At 38.3% G+C, this 17,920-nt stretch overlaps 1 protein-coding gene across 2 annotated transcripts in view; it reads left to right on the top strand.

Moving 5' to 3' along the window:
- The first annotated feature begins 1,435 nt into the window (after positions 1–1,435).
- LOC136759167 (b(0,+)-type amino acid transporter 1-like) overlaps positions 1,436–17,920 on the top strand; it is a 34,332-nt gene continuing 17,847 nt past the window's right edge. Inside the window, exon 1 of one of the 2 annotated variants that reach the window (XM_066714042.1) lies at positions 1,436–1,569. The gene's annotated coding sequence lies outside the window, so the exon portion shown is untranslated. The remainder of the gene's footprint in view (positions 1,570–17,920) is intronic. The other variant, XM_066714044.1, reaches the window with a different exon arrangement.

The following is a 17,920-nucleotide window of genomic DNA, read 5'->3' on the forward strand; positions in this document are numbered from 1 at the left end:
TGCAATATCCTGAGACCACCTTCTCTTTCTACCTGAGGTTTTGCCATTCAACCTTCATGGAGGGCCTCATTCTAGAAGCCTGCACCAGGTGAAGAGAACATCAGAGCAGCGTGCAGAGGAGCTGGTTGTGTCCCCAGTAAAAGATTGAATTGCTGAGCAAAGGAACTGCAACTATCTATGAGACAAAATATTATTATTATTACTTGATTTCTTAGTAGACACCCTTGTCCAGGGTGACTTACAATTGTTATAAGATATCCCATTATTTTTTACATTTACCCATTTATACAGCTGGGCATTTACTGGAGCAATCTAGGTAAAGGATGTTGCTCAAGGGTACAACAGCAGTGGGGTTGAACCCACAACCCATTCTACTCCTGTGCTCCAGAGTCCAGAGCCCTAGGCACTACTCCACACTACTGCACTAAAACACTAATAACTAACAGACCTTCTCTCTTTTTACAGTGTGTGTTTGAATGGGGTTTATCTGGTATCTTACACGGTATATCAGTTTATTTAGGGGAATTTGTCTGGCAACTCTGCTGCCTATAATTGGACATTGGACTGTAAATTTAAAGATGTATTTATTTACAGTGTAGGTCAAACTTTTATTTAAAAATTTGGTATATTGTACTTAAATATTGAAAACTTGCCTTTATGTGGCTTTGTTTAATTTCCTAAGAAAATGATAGTGTCATAAGCACACAAGTAAAATCCCTTTATATTGACACCCACACCTGTCAATAATGAGCAAACAAAAATTAAGATTTTGAAGAGAGTAGCACAGAGCTATGATCCTGGTTTTCATATGCAATTTTCTCATTTGAAATCTCATAATATTATGTAAGCTATACAGTAATTTATTATGTGGTAGAATTATATCTGTCTGCTATTAAATGAGTGGGGGGAATTATTTCTGCAGCAAACTCAACTTTAGATTACAGAATAAAGCTATCTTGGTGAAGTGCAAAATAATCTATTTGTCATTTACAAGAATATATCAGAAACAACTGATTTCTGTATGCCTTATAGGCCTATTGAATAAATACAAACAGATTTTAGTCTTTTGTTATTGTTTGTGTCATTTCTTGTTACTGATACCATTCATTGGTTTTCAAAGCTGAAAAGTTGGTTGCAATTTCTAAATCTTAATAAAGGCTTTAAAATATTCATATCAAATGTAACAACCATCCACTACACGTCTAAACATTGAAAGTAATTCGGTGACATACATCAGGTTTCAGCACATTTGATCTTGCCCCTTTGACTATAATGATGTGTGTATTTGGACAGCAATTTCACAGGGGGGGCTTTCCATATGGTCACAAGCGCCGGATCAAACACAGTGATTTTAATATTCACGCCACCTGTCTATTGTTATTACAGATCTCGTTTAATCATTTCTGCGACGCGACCTCTAACACTTTCACTGAGTGCTTGCCAGTCAGCTTTGAAGGGGCTGGATGTGGAGACCTTTCCGTGTAACTGATCTGCGCAGCGCAGCGCAGCGGGGACAGAGCCGGGCAGCTGCACTGGAAGGCGCTTCGAGAACGGACTCGTAAGTGAAAAGTAAGGCTGTATGCTCGTTTGATTGTTTTGTTGTTTTTAAAAATCTAAGCACAAAAGGATGCATACAAAACAAGGTTATTAAAGCTACATCTAGTGGAAAGTGGAAACCTTGATTAGCAACTTAACTAAAACGTTACTGATTGTTTACACACCTTTATGTGTTGGTGTGTCGCACCAGCCACCGCAGAAGTGCTGAAACAAGGGCGCTCCTTTCATTAGAAACCGCATGTGTTTTTGTTTTTTAAATCCACGTTACATTGGTTTGCGGTAAGTATGTAGCTGTTGAATACATGTAAAATGACGCCCGTGAATTGAATCTCAGACCCTGGTTTAATGCTGATTTCTAAATACTCGCTATCCAATAGTAGTTGTAGGTCTTGTCCGACATTGATGAATTGTGTTTAAACAATTCTGTTTAATTATTCGAGTCCACTGTTAACTGTGGAAATAAATGTCACAGTCTTGGGAGAGGAGAGGTCTATACATCTTTCCTGAATTTACTTAATAATTAAACTTACAGTGTACAGATGAGAGTCGGTAGCTTTGGGCTAAAGATTAATTGAAAGACTCATACAAAATAATTAAATTAGTATATTAGGTATTAAAAAAGGATGAGTGTCTAAACGAAAATAAATAAGTCGGTGTGTTCATTTGAATGCTATTAAAGCAAATATTTAAACAGGTTCGTTTCTCCATCATTGGGGGGGACGGGGACAAGAATATGATAGTAATAATGAGAAGAACAAGAAAAATAACTAAAAACATAGATTTCTATTGTGGCAGCATCAAGCCATTAACAATGTCAAATTAACTTCGATTTGAATAACTTAAAAATGCATGGAGGCATCTTTAAATAACCTAGGCTATATTTTAATAACGTAACGTATACATCAAACTAAAAAACAGCCACCAGTCTTATTTGTAATGAAGCATCATGTTTACTGTATGTCAGGTCTCATCAGTCCAGTTTAATGTCAGCTATCAGGAATCACCAGGTTTGTGTCAAGCGTCACTCGAAATGCACCAGAGTGTGTTTTTCTGGGACTTAATTTAATAGCCAATGAAATGGCTGAACCGTCGTTACTGTTATTTCATTGGTTGCAGGGATTGAATCAAGAAAAAAGAACCAGCCAGTGGAACCGAGGCAGGCAATCGTTTCTCTTTTTGTGTCAAAGGTCACTCGGAATTGGCGTTTTTTCTGAGACTTAATTTAATATCCAATCTAATGGCTTAATTGGTTACAGGGAATTTGAATCAAGCCAAAGAACCAGCCAGTGGAACCGAGGCAGGCAATCATTTCTCTACATAATGTAGTCTAAATTAATAATAAAAAGCAAACATAACAAAAAATACATATGTGGATAATTTAAATATGTGGTATTACCAAACATATTTGTATTATAACACAAATATTGACCATACAATCAGCTCGGAGAGGATACAAAGTATTACAAATTATTCACATTCCCTGTAACCATTTCAATAACAGTAAAGCTGGTTCAGCCATTACATTGGTTATTAAATTAAGGCTCAGAAAAATACTCTGATATCTGACACCGATTTTGAGTGATCCTTGACACCTGATATTAGATTTGAGTGACAACTGCTACCTGACATTAAATTAGAGTGACAACGGATACCTGACATTAAAATAGAGTGACAAAACTAAGTTTTGCGTGAGGATGGCCTCATATGGACACTGTACTGCCGACTCATTCCAAGTATGTGTAGCGGCAGACATTGGCGCCTCTCTCTAATTCCTCCCCCACTTTTTTTTCATCTGCCAGGGGCTCAAAATAAAAAAAAAATCAATAAAATAAAATGTTATCTAAAAGTTTGATCTTGTGTGGCATCAGGAGCTACCCAAAAAAAAAACAATTTAAGTTATCAGAGTGTTACAAGAACTTTACTTGTAACTTACCGAAACATTACCAAGTAACATTTTGAGAACGTTAATATGGAAAGTTCTCTATTCGTCCTTAGAACGTTATTTTTTAACATTCGTAAATAACCTTTTGTTAACCTTTTGTGAACATTGAATTTATTCAAACGACAGAAGCAACTACAATGCATTTTATCCCACTTCTTCTTGTGCCCTTTTCTGGGGCTTCATCCTTGCCTAAAATGAAAAAGTGTGTGCTCAACTTAAGAGTTTAATGGTAATTCTCAATATACATGTACATATATATATTATTTTATAGCAAACATATTTTGTTATTCAATTATTTGTTTTAAAATCTTACAATTTATTTGATAGGAATGCGTAACACATCTAAAAAATTGTGACTGAATGTACACTTATGTTGTTTAAATCCATTACATTTCTGGAGTCAAGTTTAAATAAGTCTTGAACATTATACTCCTGTCTCACATATTCAATATTTCCCAATATAAACAAACTATTTAAAAAATAATTGCAGGTACCTGATCAAGCATAATAATCAAAACTACCTTATATAGTTTTATATAGCCAAACGAGCATGATGGGTTGAATGGCCTCCTCTCGTTTGTAAACTTTCTAATGTTCTTATGTTCTTATATAGTGACAATTTTTTAAAATGCATTTTAATCTTAACATTAGCACATTCACAATCGACATATTAAGAATTTATGTGCATCAACAAAAAGCTAAATCAGTTATCATATATATGTTGTGTATGTATGCGTGTGTGTAAGTGTGGGCAGAACTGTGCTGCATGATTAGCGCAGCTTCATTAGCGCTTCTTCAGAGCTCCAGGGACCTGGGGTTGATGCCAGCCTCGGCTGTCTGTAAAGTGTGGAGTAGTTTGCATGTTCTTACTGTGTCTTTTCTCTACGTGCTCCACTTTCCTCCTATCCAAACCATGCTGGTTAGGTTGATTAGCTGCTGTAAAATAAAATGTGTATGTCTGTGTGTGTTTGTGTGTGTGTGATGGACTGGTGTCATATCTAAGGTGTACCCCACATTGTGCCCATTATCAGCCAGACTTGGCTCTGGTGCACTGAGGTACAGGATAAAGTGGATATGGATGATGTATTGATGGTTATGTATGTGCAGTTATGATATCATAGATGATGTACCATCTGCTATACATTACTCACAGTTATTGTCTCAGAAAGAAAACAGGTGAGGTCTGATTACCTGATATTGTTTCTCCTGATGTGGTGCCAGTTTAGAGCCTCCCCTAAACTCCACTTCTGATGACGACACCTTGTTGTTGCGTTTGATGGCTTCTTAAATAATTAATAATACGTTGTATGATGCATTTAATGTTAGTTGTGTGATGTTGATATATGTAGTGTCTTGTCACTAAAAATTACAAATAAAATGTTCATGACATACACCAGTATTGCCATGTTCCTCATAATCAGACTTCGCAACCACTTTAAAGGATTGCTTGTTCATTGGCTTAACTGTAATTTTCTTATGATGCAACAAAAAGACACTGATAAAATCAAATTGAATTACTACTTGCTTTACACCTTCCACCCAGAGAGAGGTTTTATCATCACATCTACAATCCTTGGTTACTTTTAAATAAGTACATTACAAAATAAATGCTTACTTATTATCACTTTGTTGATGTAGAGATCTTCAAACTTTAGCTTTCCATGTTTCCCCTTCATGCTATAGTGGGACATGAGCTTGTTTGTAAATAGCTTACGCATTACTTTGCACACTGTGTCTCTCAGGTCAGACCCTCCAGTGGAACTCAGGTACTGTACCTAATGAATGGTCCGTGTTAAAAATGTAGTTAAATAGAAACTATTTAAATACAGCAACAGAACATTCTGCATATATTTTGCAGATTGAAAGTGACTTCAACTGTGTACAATATTACACCATTAGGTTTACTTTTAAAATAAAATAAGCCATTTTATACTAATAATCAATCATTATCTCCACCTAACAGAATTTTAGTGAAACATTCATACCATTTTGTTTAGAGTTCAAGCCTTCCTGCTGGTTCTCAAGAATGGTGACTCATAAGGACACTGCTCTGAAAATCTATTAGAACAGACATGTATTGCACTTTGGTGGTGTTAATTAAAATATGTAATGCAGTAATGTTCTGCAGAAATGTATTGTGTCAGCATGGGCACCCTGACTGGTCTGCGGCTACGCAGCCCCATACGCAACAAACTGCGATGCACTGTGTGTTCTGACACCTTTCTATCAGCACCAGCATTAACTTTTTCAGCAATTTGAGCTACAGTAGCTTGTCTGTTGGATCGGACCACACGGGCCAGCCTTCGCTCCCCACGTGCATCAATGAGCCTTGGCCGCCCATTGCTCCGTGGTCCAGTTCTGATGCTCACGTGCTCATTGTAGGCGCTTTCGGCAGTGGACAGGGGTCAGCATGGGCACCCTGACTGGTCTGCGGCTACACAGCCCTCGCTCCCCATGTACCTCAATGAGCCTTGGCCGCCCATGACCCTGTCGCCGGTTCACCGCTTAGACCACTTTTGATAGGTACTGACCACTGCAGACCGGGAACACCCCACAAGAGCTGCAGTTTTGGAGATGCTCTGACCCAGTCATCTAGCCATCACAATTTGTCCCTTGTCAAAGTCGCTCAGATCCTTACACTTGCCCATTTGTCCTGCTTCTAACACATCAACCTTGAGGACAAAATGTTCACTTGCTGCCTAATATATCCCACCCACTGACAGGTGCCATGATAACAAGATTATTAGTGTTATTCACTTCACCTGTCAGTGGTCATAATGTTATGGCTGATCGGTGTATATCTTTGTAATGACATTATCCTACAAGAAAAGACTATGGGCATAAATACGTTAATAAAGCTCTTATAATCTCTCTTTAAAATAATTACAATGATAACCATACATAAGCAAAACAACCTATGTTTTCAGTGAAACCATTAACACCGAACAAAATTCAGTGGTGTTTTTTCTCAGATTCAACAGCACCCCTTCACCAGCAGTTGTTGGTAACAGTAGTTACAGTGGGGGAAAAAAGTATTTGATCCCCTGCTGATTTTGTACGTTTGCCCACTGACAAAGAAATGATCAGTCTATAATTTTAATGGTAGGTGTATTTTAACAGTGAGAGACAGAATAACAACAAAAAAAATCCAGAAAAACGCATTTCAAAAAACGTATAAATTGATTTGCATGTTAATGAGGGAAATAAGTATTTGACCCCTTAGACTTAGTACTTGGTGGCAAAACCCTTGTTGGCAATCACAGAGGTCAGACGTGTATTGTAGTTGGCCACCAGGTTTGCACACATCTCAGGAGGGATTTAGTCCCACTCCTCTTTGCAGATCCTCTCCAAGTCATTAAGGTTTCGAGGCTGATGTTTGGCAACTTGAACCTTCAGCTCCCTCAACAGATTTTCTATGGGATTAAGGTCTGGAGACTGGCTAGGCCACTCCAGGACCTTAATGTGCTTCTTCTTGAGCCACTCCTTTGTTGCCTTGGCTGTGTGTTTTGGGTCATTGTCATGCTGGAATACCCATCCACGACCCATTTTCAATGCCCTGGCTGAGGGAAGGAGGTTCTCACCCAAGATTTGACGGTACATGGCCCCGTCCATCGTCCCTTTGATGCGGTGCAGTTGTCCTGTCCCCTTTGCAGAAAAACACCCCCAAAGCATAATGTTTCCACCTCCATATTTGACGGTGGGGATGGTGTTCTTGGGGTCATTCCTCCTCCTCCAAACATGGCGAGTTGAGTTGATGCCAAAGAGCTTGATTTTTGTCTCATCTGACCACAACACTTTCACCCAGTTCTCCTCTGAATCATTCAGATGTTCATTGGCAAACTTCAGACGGGCCTGTACATGTGCTTTCTTGAGCAGGGAGACCTTGCGGGCGCTGCAGGATTTCAGTCCTTCACGGCGTAGTGTGTTACCAATTGTTTTCTTGGTGACTATGGTCCCAGCTGCCTTGAGATCATTAACAAGATCCTCCCGTGTAGTTCTGGGCTGATTCCTCACCGTTCTCATGATCATTGAAACTCCACGAGGTGAGATCTTGCATGGAGCCCCAGACCGAGGGAGACTGACAGTTATTTTGTGTTTTTTCCATTTGCGAATAATCGCACCAACTGTTGTCACCTTCTCACTAAGCTGCTTGGCGATGGTCTTGTAGCCCATTCCAGCCTTGTGTAGGTCTACAATGTTGTCCCTGACATCCTTGGACAGCTCTTTGGTCTTGGCCATGGTGGAGAGTTTGGAATCTGATTGATTGATTGCTTCTGTGGACAGGTGTCTTTTATACAGGTAACAAGCTGAGATTAGGAGCACCCCCTTTAAGAGAGTGCTCCTAATCTCAGATCGTTACCTGTATAAAAGACACCTGGGAGCCAGAAATCTTGCTGATTGATAGGGGATCAAATACTTATTTCCCTCATTAACATGCAAATCAATTTATAACTTTTTTGAAATGCGTTTTTCTGGATTTTTTTGCTGTTATTCTGTCTCTCACTGTTAAAATACACCTACCATTAAAATTATAGACTGATCATTTCTTTGTCAGTGGGCAAACGTACAAAATCAGCAGGGGATCAAATACTTTTTTCCCTCACTGTACCATTGTATAACCTCTGCTAAACCTACCTGAACAAATATGCAGACATCACAGCTGCGTTTCTTATGCAATATAGTGTAATTTTACTGAATCTTTGACAGTAATTATATATTTTTTAATTTGTTTGTAATTTATCACAGTGATAAAATAAGGAAGATATGGTTTAAGCGATGGATAAACAAAGAATAAGTTGGTAAAACATTTCTTTGCAGAGAGCGAACAGACAACATGCAAATAGGCTGAAAATAAATTAAACATTTGTGTCTGTCTTAGCATTATTTTCTCTTCAATCATAATGAGGAGAAATGACTAACTTACATTAATATAATATAATTAATATAATAGATTGTATATTAATAACTTGTAAATGTATGTGGTGTTTTCGGGTTATACTGCCAATTATAAGAATAAAACTCAAACTTATTCAGCAGAATAACTTCAGTACTAGTGCATACTTGTATTTATTAATGTCCAAATTAAAAGCTACCATCTCCACCATTAATATCTGGGGATATGAGCTAAACGCAAACCATAATGCAGGTGTCAGAAATGTATGTCATTCCAGTTCTAACACTATTGTTGTATCCCATTTTAAACTACTTCTCTTTGCTTTCCAATGGTATCACTGTATTATAAGTTTCAGTGCTTTTAACATTGTATATACCATAGTTACGGTAACCATTCTTCCTTTTTTGTACCTGACAGTCCGGTGTCCATTACATCACCCAACACCTTTATGACCTTTCATTTTCTATTTTGAAACTCCAAGCCTATAAAAAACACAATCAAATGTTATAGTGTTTGTTTTCATTGTTCATTTATTTAATTTTACAATTATATCGGTCCTCTGAATAGCCGCATTTAGCTGGGTGTGTCCAGTAAACAGAAGTATAGATATCCTTGTTGGCAGTCAATGTCAGAAGTGTGTTATAGTGAGCCATCCTCACAGCAGGGTTGCACACAATCTGACGCGAGGCTTGTACTCAATGACTCCCTGTAATTGTCTGAGGAAATGTGCCTCGTCCTAATGGCCAACTGATAAGAGGCCATTAAACCTGATCCATTTCCAGGATGTTTTTTATGGAATCAAATGTTTGCATGCTGATCCTTACCATCAAGCACAATAATATCAATAATAATGAATAATTAGTCATGTTGTCTACTGATAGAGACTAGGAGGATGAATGTAATTATAATCTGTCTGAAATGTCATATAAAACAAGGTGACACACTGCATGGGCAAAACCAGGACTTCAACCCAGAGTTTCCAAGTCACAAGGCCTTTAAGTAAAGCACTGAAGTAGCTAGTCACTTATATTAATTGTACACTAAATTATATACTAAAATACTTGCCTGGACCAGACTTATTTCAAGGTTGCAAGAATGTATGGACTACAATATCCAATGCAGCTAAAAGACATTGCAGCTGTTGTTTATGTCACTGTGAACAGGGAGATGGAGAAAATTAATTTCTCTTCAAGAAGTCTCAACATTAGTGACACAACCTAGAACTGTGGTGCTCTAAGTGGTGACTGTTATGTCTGCCTCAGTTTTTACATCTCAGAGGCGTGTTAAGGCCAGGGATTGTGGGGTTAACTGTAACAAGAATTTCTTCTTTGCTTCAGCTGGCATGAAGGTGACTGATGGAAATATTGTGCCTGGATATTAAAGAAGGTGAAGGAAAAACTGAAATCAAATGAAGAGCTAAAGGTTGCATGCCCCTGCAACTCATAGAAAGACAAAAAATATTATAATATAATGAAAGTCAAGGACAAGCCAGGGGAGATATCAGAAAAAAATGGGATAGTTATAGTTATCTCCAACCAAACCTCAGTGAAATTGATTACTTATTCCTTATGGAATGGTTCCTTATTTCTCTATTTTTGAAAAATAAGTAATGATTAATTATTTCTTACTGTTTCTCAATACATTAATGGATACTTATTTGTTGTTTCTGATTTGAGTTTTTCTGCAAAATAAGTAGGTGTAATGTTTACATATTTTTAATTTCTGATTCGTGGTTTTAGAAAAATATGGAATGGTTACTCATTCCTTATTGCAGTTTTGTTTTAGAAATATGTAATGATTACTTATTTTTATATTTTTCCCTGTTTTACAAGAAATAAGTAATGGATACTTATGTTGTATTGCTGTTTTCAGTTTTTCAGCAAAGTAAGTAATGGCTCCTTATTTCTGAACCATGGTTTCCAAAAAATAAATAAAGTGCTCGATTATTCCTTATTTCAGATTTTTAGAAAAATAAGTAATGGTTACTTATTCCTTATTACTGTTTCCTGTTTTTCTAAATATACAGTTAGGTCCATAAATATTTGGACAGTGACACAATTGTCATCATGTTGGCTCTGTACACCACCACAGTGGATTTGAAATTAAGAAAGTGAATGTTGAGTGGCTTAGTCAAAGTACAAACTTTAATCCAATAGAAAATTGAAGGAGAGACTTGAAGATTGTGTACATCAACAATCCCAAACAATCAGAACTGCAGCAATTTTGTTAGAAAGAATGGGCATAAATAACACAATCACACTGTTCAAAGCTTTTAGAAACCTATCCAAAAAGACTCACAGCATTATTTGCTGCCAAAGGTGCTTTCACCAAGTACTGAATACCTATGCAATCAGTACATTTCAGCATATATATTTGGGTGTAGGAATTACACCCATTTTATATGTGGGCCCCCCAATTTTAGGGGCTCAAAAGTATTTGGACAAACTAACATAATCATGAATTAAATTGTGAGTTTCAATACTTGGTTGCAAATCCTTTGCAGTCAATGTCTGCCTGAAGTCTGGAACCCATAGACATCACCAGATGCTGGGTTTCTTCCCTGGTGATGCTCTGCCAGGCCTGTACTGCAGCTGTCTTTAGTTCCTGCTTGTTCTTGGGGCGTTTTGCCTTCAGGAAGTGAAATGCATGCAAATGGATTCAGGTCAGGTGATTGACTTGGCCATTGCAGAACATTCCACTTCTTCGCCTTAAAAAAGTCTTGTGTTGCTTTTGCAGTATGCTTCAGGTCATTGTCCATCTGCACTGTGAAGCGCCGTCCACTGAGTTTTGAAGCATTTGGCTGAATCTGAGCAGACAATTTAGCAGAATACAGCAGATTTCATCCTGCTGCTTTTGTCAGCAGTCACATCATCAATAAATACAAGGGAATCAGTTCCCTTGGCAGTCATATATGCCCATGCCATAACATGCTTCACAGATGAGGTGGTATGCTTCAGATCATTAGCAGTTCTTTCCCTTCTCCATACTCTTCTCTTCCCATCATTCAAAGTTGATTTTTGTCTCATCTGTCCATAGGATGTTGTTCCAGAACTGACAGGGTTCTTTAGATGTTTTTTGGCAAACTTGAATCTGGTCTTCCTGTTTTTGGGGCTTACCAATGGTTTACATCTTGTGGTAAACCCTCTGTATTTACTCTGGTGAAGTCTTCTCTTGATCGTTGACTTTGACACAGATACGCCTACCTCCTGGAAGGTGTTCTTGATCTGGCTAACTGTTGTGAAGGGGTTTTTCTTCACCAGGGAAAGAATTCTTCTGTCATCCACCACAGTTGTTATCCGTGGTCTTCTGGGCCTTTTGGTGTTCCTGAGCTCACCAGTGCGTTCTTTCTTTTTAAGAATGTACCAAATAGTTGATTTGGCCACACCTAATGTTTTTGCTATCTCTCTGACTGGTTTGTTTTGATTTCTTAGCCTAATGATGTCTTGCTTCACTCACAGTGGCTGCTCTTTGGACTTCATATTGAGGGTTAACAGCAACAGATTCCAAATGCAAATGACACACTTGAAATCAAATCTAGACCTTCTATCTGCTTACCTTTAATTGAACTAATGAGAGAATAACACAAACCTGGCCATGGAACAGCTGAGACAGCTGAGCAGCCAATTGTCCAATTACGTTTGAGCCCCTAAAATTGGGGGGACCACATATAAAAATGGGTGTAATTCCTACACCTACGGCCTAACTGTAAGTAATGGTTACTTTTTCTGTTTGCCTGTATTATATTAAATAATTATTCGTTTTTTTTATTTGTTATTTCTGTTTGTAGTTTTAACAATAAATAAGTAATTGTTACTTATTTTTTATTTCCCCGTTTTCAAATGTGAGGACTTAAAGGACAACAGCATTACATACACATCGATACAATAACATATGAAAATGCTTCTCATTACTTATTCTTCATATGGGGAAAAAGGTAATCAACAACATATACCAGGAGGGTTCAAGGATCTGCTATGGCTTTGTGCAAGGAAGTCTGACAGTGAAGTGATGTTTACTTAATCTTTACTTTTATTTCCCAGTTTAAGGACACTTATCTTTATTTATTTTTTATATCAATACATACAACATTTCATTATGCATTGTTTACTTCAGGCAACCCCCTATAGAAGTCAGCAGAACATAGAGATTGAAGTAAAGTATTTTGGCCTGGTGGAGGGATGGACAGCCTGGCCATGGGCCCCCCCACCCCCAGCTCCCTCTTGAAGTTTAGCGAGATAGAGTGGCGCTGCGGCTCTTGGAGCCACTGGTGCAGGGGAAGGAACTTGTTGTGTGGTATCTCTGATGGTGTGCTTGCCTGTTTTTCAAGGTTTTTCTATAATGTGCTTTCTGTATTGACATACTAGACCCTTGGCCATACTAGACCCCCTTGTAACTGTTACTCTGTTACTTTTTTTATTTTTATAAAAAATATCTGATATTGTGCATCTCATTGGTTGTGCTTGGACTAAGAATGAAGTGTGATTGGGGGTTGTCCTCCCCCCGAACTCAGTACATTGATATTAAGCAATAGGCAACAGATCTCATCTCAACAGATCTGTTTTTCATCGATAAAATTGCAGTGTAAGTAATCATTACTTATTTCTGTGTCCTGGTATACAAAAAATAAGTAATTATATTTTGTGTATTACTTTTTAAATGATATATGTATTTATTATTATTATCATTACAAACTGTGGCGCCCCCTATGGACTATGGAAAGACAACAACAAAAACGTGAAGAAAACAGGACATTTGAGCTTTCAATGAAACCACGATTAATTAAATCCTTCCCAACCCATCTGTACAGCAGTGCCTCTACACATCACTGTGGCAATTAAGTGCTACCCAAAGCATAACTGTATAAAGAATACGTTATGAAAAGTGTTATCATTGCTATTTTATCCATGGGTAAAGAATAAGTAATGGCATGTATTGTGTGTTATCTGAAATAAGGCATGATCGAGCCCTGTACTTACTTTTTGGAAACCGTGGTTCAGAAATAAGAAACGGAACCATTACTTATTTTGTTGAAAAACTGAAAACAGGAATACGACATAAGTATCCATTACTTATTTTTCGAAAATCACAAATTAGATATAAAAAATAAGTAAACATTACTAATTTTGCAGAAAAATTGAAAACAGTATCAATAAATAATGATGCATTATTCATTTATTGAGAAACAGTGAAAAATAAAAATATGTAATTATTACTTCTTTTGAGAAATCATACAGTACCATTACTTTTTTTTAAACTAAGGAATATGGAATCAGGAATCAACTTCAAGGATGTCAAAAATCTATGCAAAGGCCTTCTACCAATACTGTAATAATGAGAGGTTACTGAGAGGAGCACGGGCAGACTGGGACCAAAAACAGCCCTGGACTTTTACCCAGGGGGATGACGATTGGAGAAGCCTGGGTCCCAGTAAAGTGCGGTTCGGGGTGGGGGGTGGGTTGCCAAAGTGTGGTCCGGGGGGATGGGGGGTGTTGGCGATGTACGGTTCTGAGTGCCAACGAAGTGCGGTCCAGGTGTCTATACAGGTCGACCGGCCCACATGGGAATCGACCGGCCCACCGAAGTTAAAAATGGACTAGTCCGCCTATGGAGAGCAGGTAAGGCAGCTAACAGATAGAAATGAAGTAATTGTAGACATTGAGCAAGGTGTGGCAAAGTCAGAAACAAACAGCCTGCCATTAGTCAGTGTGTAATCCTACCAGAGATTAAGTGATAGCCACATATAAGAGCATGAAGTATTAAGGGGCTAGTTAGAATTCAAAAGAAACAAATCACCTAGGTAGCCCCATTCATACCCAAATATGAAAAACAATGCATTTTTTAAATAAACCTTAATTCATTTTGAATTTTAGACTTTGAATTTGCTAATATTGTGTGGGTTAAAAAAATCTGAAGTAAATAATAAATGCATTTGGAAAGTGTAGTGTTTCTTTTTCAGTTTACCTGGGTCTCTGTGGGACACTTTAGGCCTTCAGGACATATAATAAGGACCAGTGATCTTGCCATTCAGGACCAGATTAGGACTCTACTCCAGCCTGGGTCTGCTGCTTTCCTCTCTGCCCTCTCCGGTTCTTTGGGACAGACTGTACTGCAGTACAGGCAGTAGCCCTTAGTTAGCACACCATTCCCCTGACTGTGCCCATGGTGTTGGGTTGCACAGTAAAAGGAGCATTGTTGTAGTCACTTTAAGGGGGCCCTGCCACCTCTCTCTCTCACACACACACACTGCTCAACAGAAAGACCAGTCAAGGCTGTGAGTTGGGAGTATGTGTGTGTGTGTGTGTTTGTGTCCAGATAAATAATCCACTCCTGTATCTGATCTTCATTCCCCTGTTTCACACATTATCTTAACAAAATTAGTTTTTGTTCTCCCTTTTTCTTTTTTTCTGTAGCTGGATGTGACTTGTGAAGAAACAGAGAGTGATCATGTATCTGTATACTTAACATTACCTCTCAGAAATCTGCACACACTCCACTGTCAGTGACTGTTGATATGCATATATAAGACTGAAAACGTATGACATGAACTGTCACTCTCAGACAATGACCTACTAAAGCACCGAGCAAAATGAAAAGAGTCAAGGATGATGGATCCAATTGCAGGCTACCTAGTTCAGATAGAGAAAAGGCAAACAATCCAACAAGGGGAATCCAAAGGACAAAAACTAGAATAGTCCAGGGGTCAATCAATTGGGCAGACAGGGAGATCCAAAAGGGTAGTAGGTAACAACGGGTAGTTACAAGGTTATTGGGGAAAATGGTCAGAATTAACTCTAAAGAGAATGCAAGACTTTACAAAGTGCTTGCAGAACAGAGGGGAATATATACTGTGAGTGCTGGACCAATGGGAAGAGGAGAAAGATGGAACAAGTGCACATCGTTGAGAGGAATGTTAAGTGGATGATTGATCCTGGTGCTAGGGAATGTGAGAGACAGGGTTTAGTATTCAGGATAGATGGACCTCTGGTGGTGAACTGAAGTAGAATGAAGTGAAGCCGTGACAATCTAAATATTACCATTCTGTTATCTCAAGATCCTAAGATAAGATAACAAAGAACATTTTGTTATTTGGTCATGGCCTCTGAAATGCATTCTCACCTCTTAATCTCTTTGTGAATAACTGGCGACTCCATTCCATTTTACAAATACAGTTTTTAAAGTCTAATACAGAGATTAACAGATTAACAAGCAGTCACAGTGAGGAAACATAGATGCACTGTCACTGAGATGAGAGAGCTTATTCCACAAGCAGCATGCAGATCTGTCAGTACTGCAGTAATTATTTATTGTTTGATTTTGTTTGCACCATTTTGCACTGATATTCAGCATTTGAGGTATTTCCTGTTTTTATCTTTTCTTTTTGAAGCAGGATGAGAAATATTTGTGGTAAGTACTAATAAGGTTCATTGATACTGTACCTTATTAGTCTGGTGTCTGACTCGGGCCAGTAGTATTGCTGAAATAATTATTGTCTCTTTTAGTAAGCATTCAAAGAGCATGAGAGTTAATGTGTTTTAAATGGGGAGTAATGAAGTTTATGTTTAATAAATGCAACTGAAATAGTCCCACTGTATCTGTGAAAAATGCTAACAAAAAGTGCTGGGTCTTCCTGTAGTAAATATTATATGAATATTATATTTTTATTAAATTTCTGAGCAGACGCCCTTATCCAGGGCAACATACAATTCTTACAGGAAATCACATTGTTTTTACATACAATTACCCATTTATACAGCAGAGTTTTTACTGGAGAGAAAAATAAAGGGAAAATAAGAAACTGGCAACTGATCTTTTGTATTGGACTTGATTACAGATTATGCTTTCTTTGTGTGTTTGTTGGCCTTTTGTAAAAAGCTACCAGGGTCACTTGTGTGTGTCAAGTTCGGGAATCTTTGGGTCACAGTCAGCTATGAAATAGTCCAAATGGGAACCAGCACTGTCTAGACTATAGGGCTCAGTCTATATTTAAATGTTTTTACCATTTGTGCCTCTCAGGAGTTTCAGACTTGAGATTTATGGTAGGACCACCCTGGCAGCAGACTGTATTAGTGGCACTCTATGCCTCATTACTCTTTATTGAAATGTGAGAAGTGATGAAGCGTCACAGAGTTATCTACCAGGTAATCAATTTTTGGCAGAGGACACTGTAATCCCCATTACAAACTGAGCCTCCCTCTGACACACGCTGTCTGACTCTGAACATTACTGACCACCACACAAACCAGTCTGCCTTAATTTCCCTTCATGCATCACTTACATGTACAATTTGTGGTGTTCAAAAGAAATGCTGTTATTGCCTTTATTTGTGAAAACAACAACACTTAGCTCTGTTGTATACCAATATCTCATGGACAGAGATGAAGTTGACAGGGTAAACTTTAAAAGATCACTATTGAAAACCAATATGACAGCAGGAGCAGATATAGTGTTTGCGTGTGCTAACAGCTGTTAGACAACTGGCTGTATGTTGAATATACTGTTTACACAGTGCAGAATGATCTAACCCCTACCTACTGGATCTGATATCCGCTCAGGTTTGTTGTACTGCTAATGTTTTGAGTCAATATATTTCATGCTGTAAGTGTGTATTTTGGTGGTGCTGAATAAAGGAAGTGAGTAAGAAAGACATCTGCATCCCAAACCTCTCCTCCCTTCAAGGTGTCCACTTGAGTGACATTATACTGATGTCACAGAGTGCGTACTTGAATGGACAAGGGAGTAGTAGGGTGTAGGAAGGAGCAAAAAGCGCTAAAAGTGACACACTTCAACTCTCACTCCCAGTCCATAATAGTAATATTTCTTTCCCCTATGAACAGGGCGTTGTTAGTTTCACACAGCAGGATACACTAGAGTCTCTTCTTCTGTTGCTGTATCTCTATAAAAAAAAATGTATTTTGAAATACATTGCTTGTTTATATAAAACCCCTGGCTACATAATTCATTCATGGTACTTTCTAAATATATATTGAAATCAAGATCATGGATTAAAATAGATCAATTTTATTAGCTAAGCAACCCCATCCAACATAAATGCAGAGTGTTGTGTACACTCTATGGAAGCATATAGTGAAAACTAAACGGGTGCTGATGGTTTGTTGTCTGCGGTTCCACGCTAGCGGAGGGGGCGGACTGTGTTTCTTTCATGCTAGAGCAGGGGGGTGCTGATGGTGTTTCTTTGTCGCTAGCGGGGGGTGTTGACAGTGTTTGCTTCACGCTAGCAGGGGGGCAGACGACGTTCGTAAAAATAAATAAATAATAATAATCTCCACTCAATTGGGCACCCGTCTGGATGGACGCGGTCCTGCTCTGCCCCACAAGACAAGGAAACGAGAACAGCTCGGGGGGTAGACACACAAATAAAAAATTGGCCCTGATTGGCACCTAATAACAACTTGAATGAATAAATATTTGGCTGCTGCTCTCCCCCACAGCACTTTTCACTCCAGTATATTAACTAGCACCACAGGGGTCTCTACACAATTCAACATCTTGAGCGAAACAAGTACATT

This window comes from Amia ocellicauda, chromosome 9, assembly GCF_036373705.1.
Source record: "Amia ocellicauda isolate fAmiCal2 chromosome 9, fAmiCal2.hap1, whole genome shotgun sequence".
Lineage (NCBI taxonomy): Eukaryota > Metazoa > Chordata > Actinopteri > Amiiformes > Amiidae > Amia > Amia ocellicauda.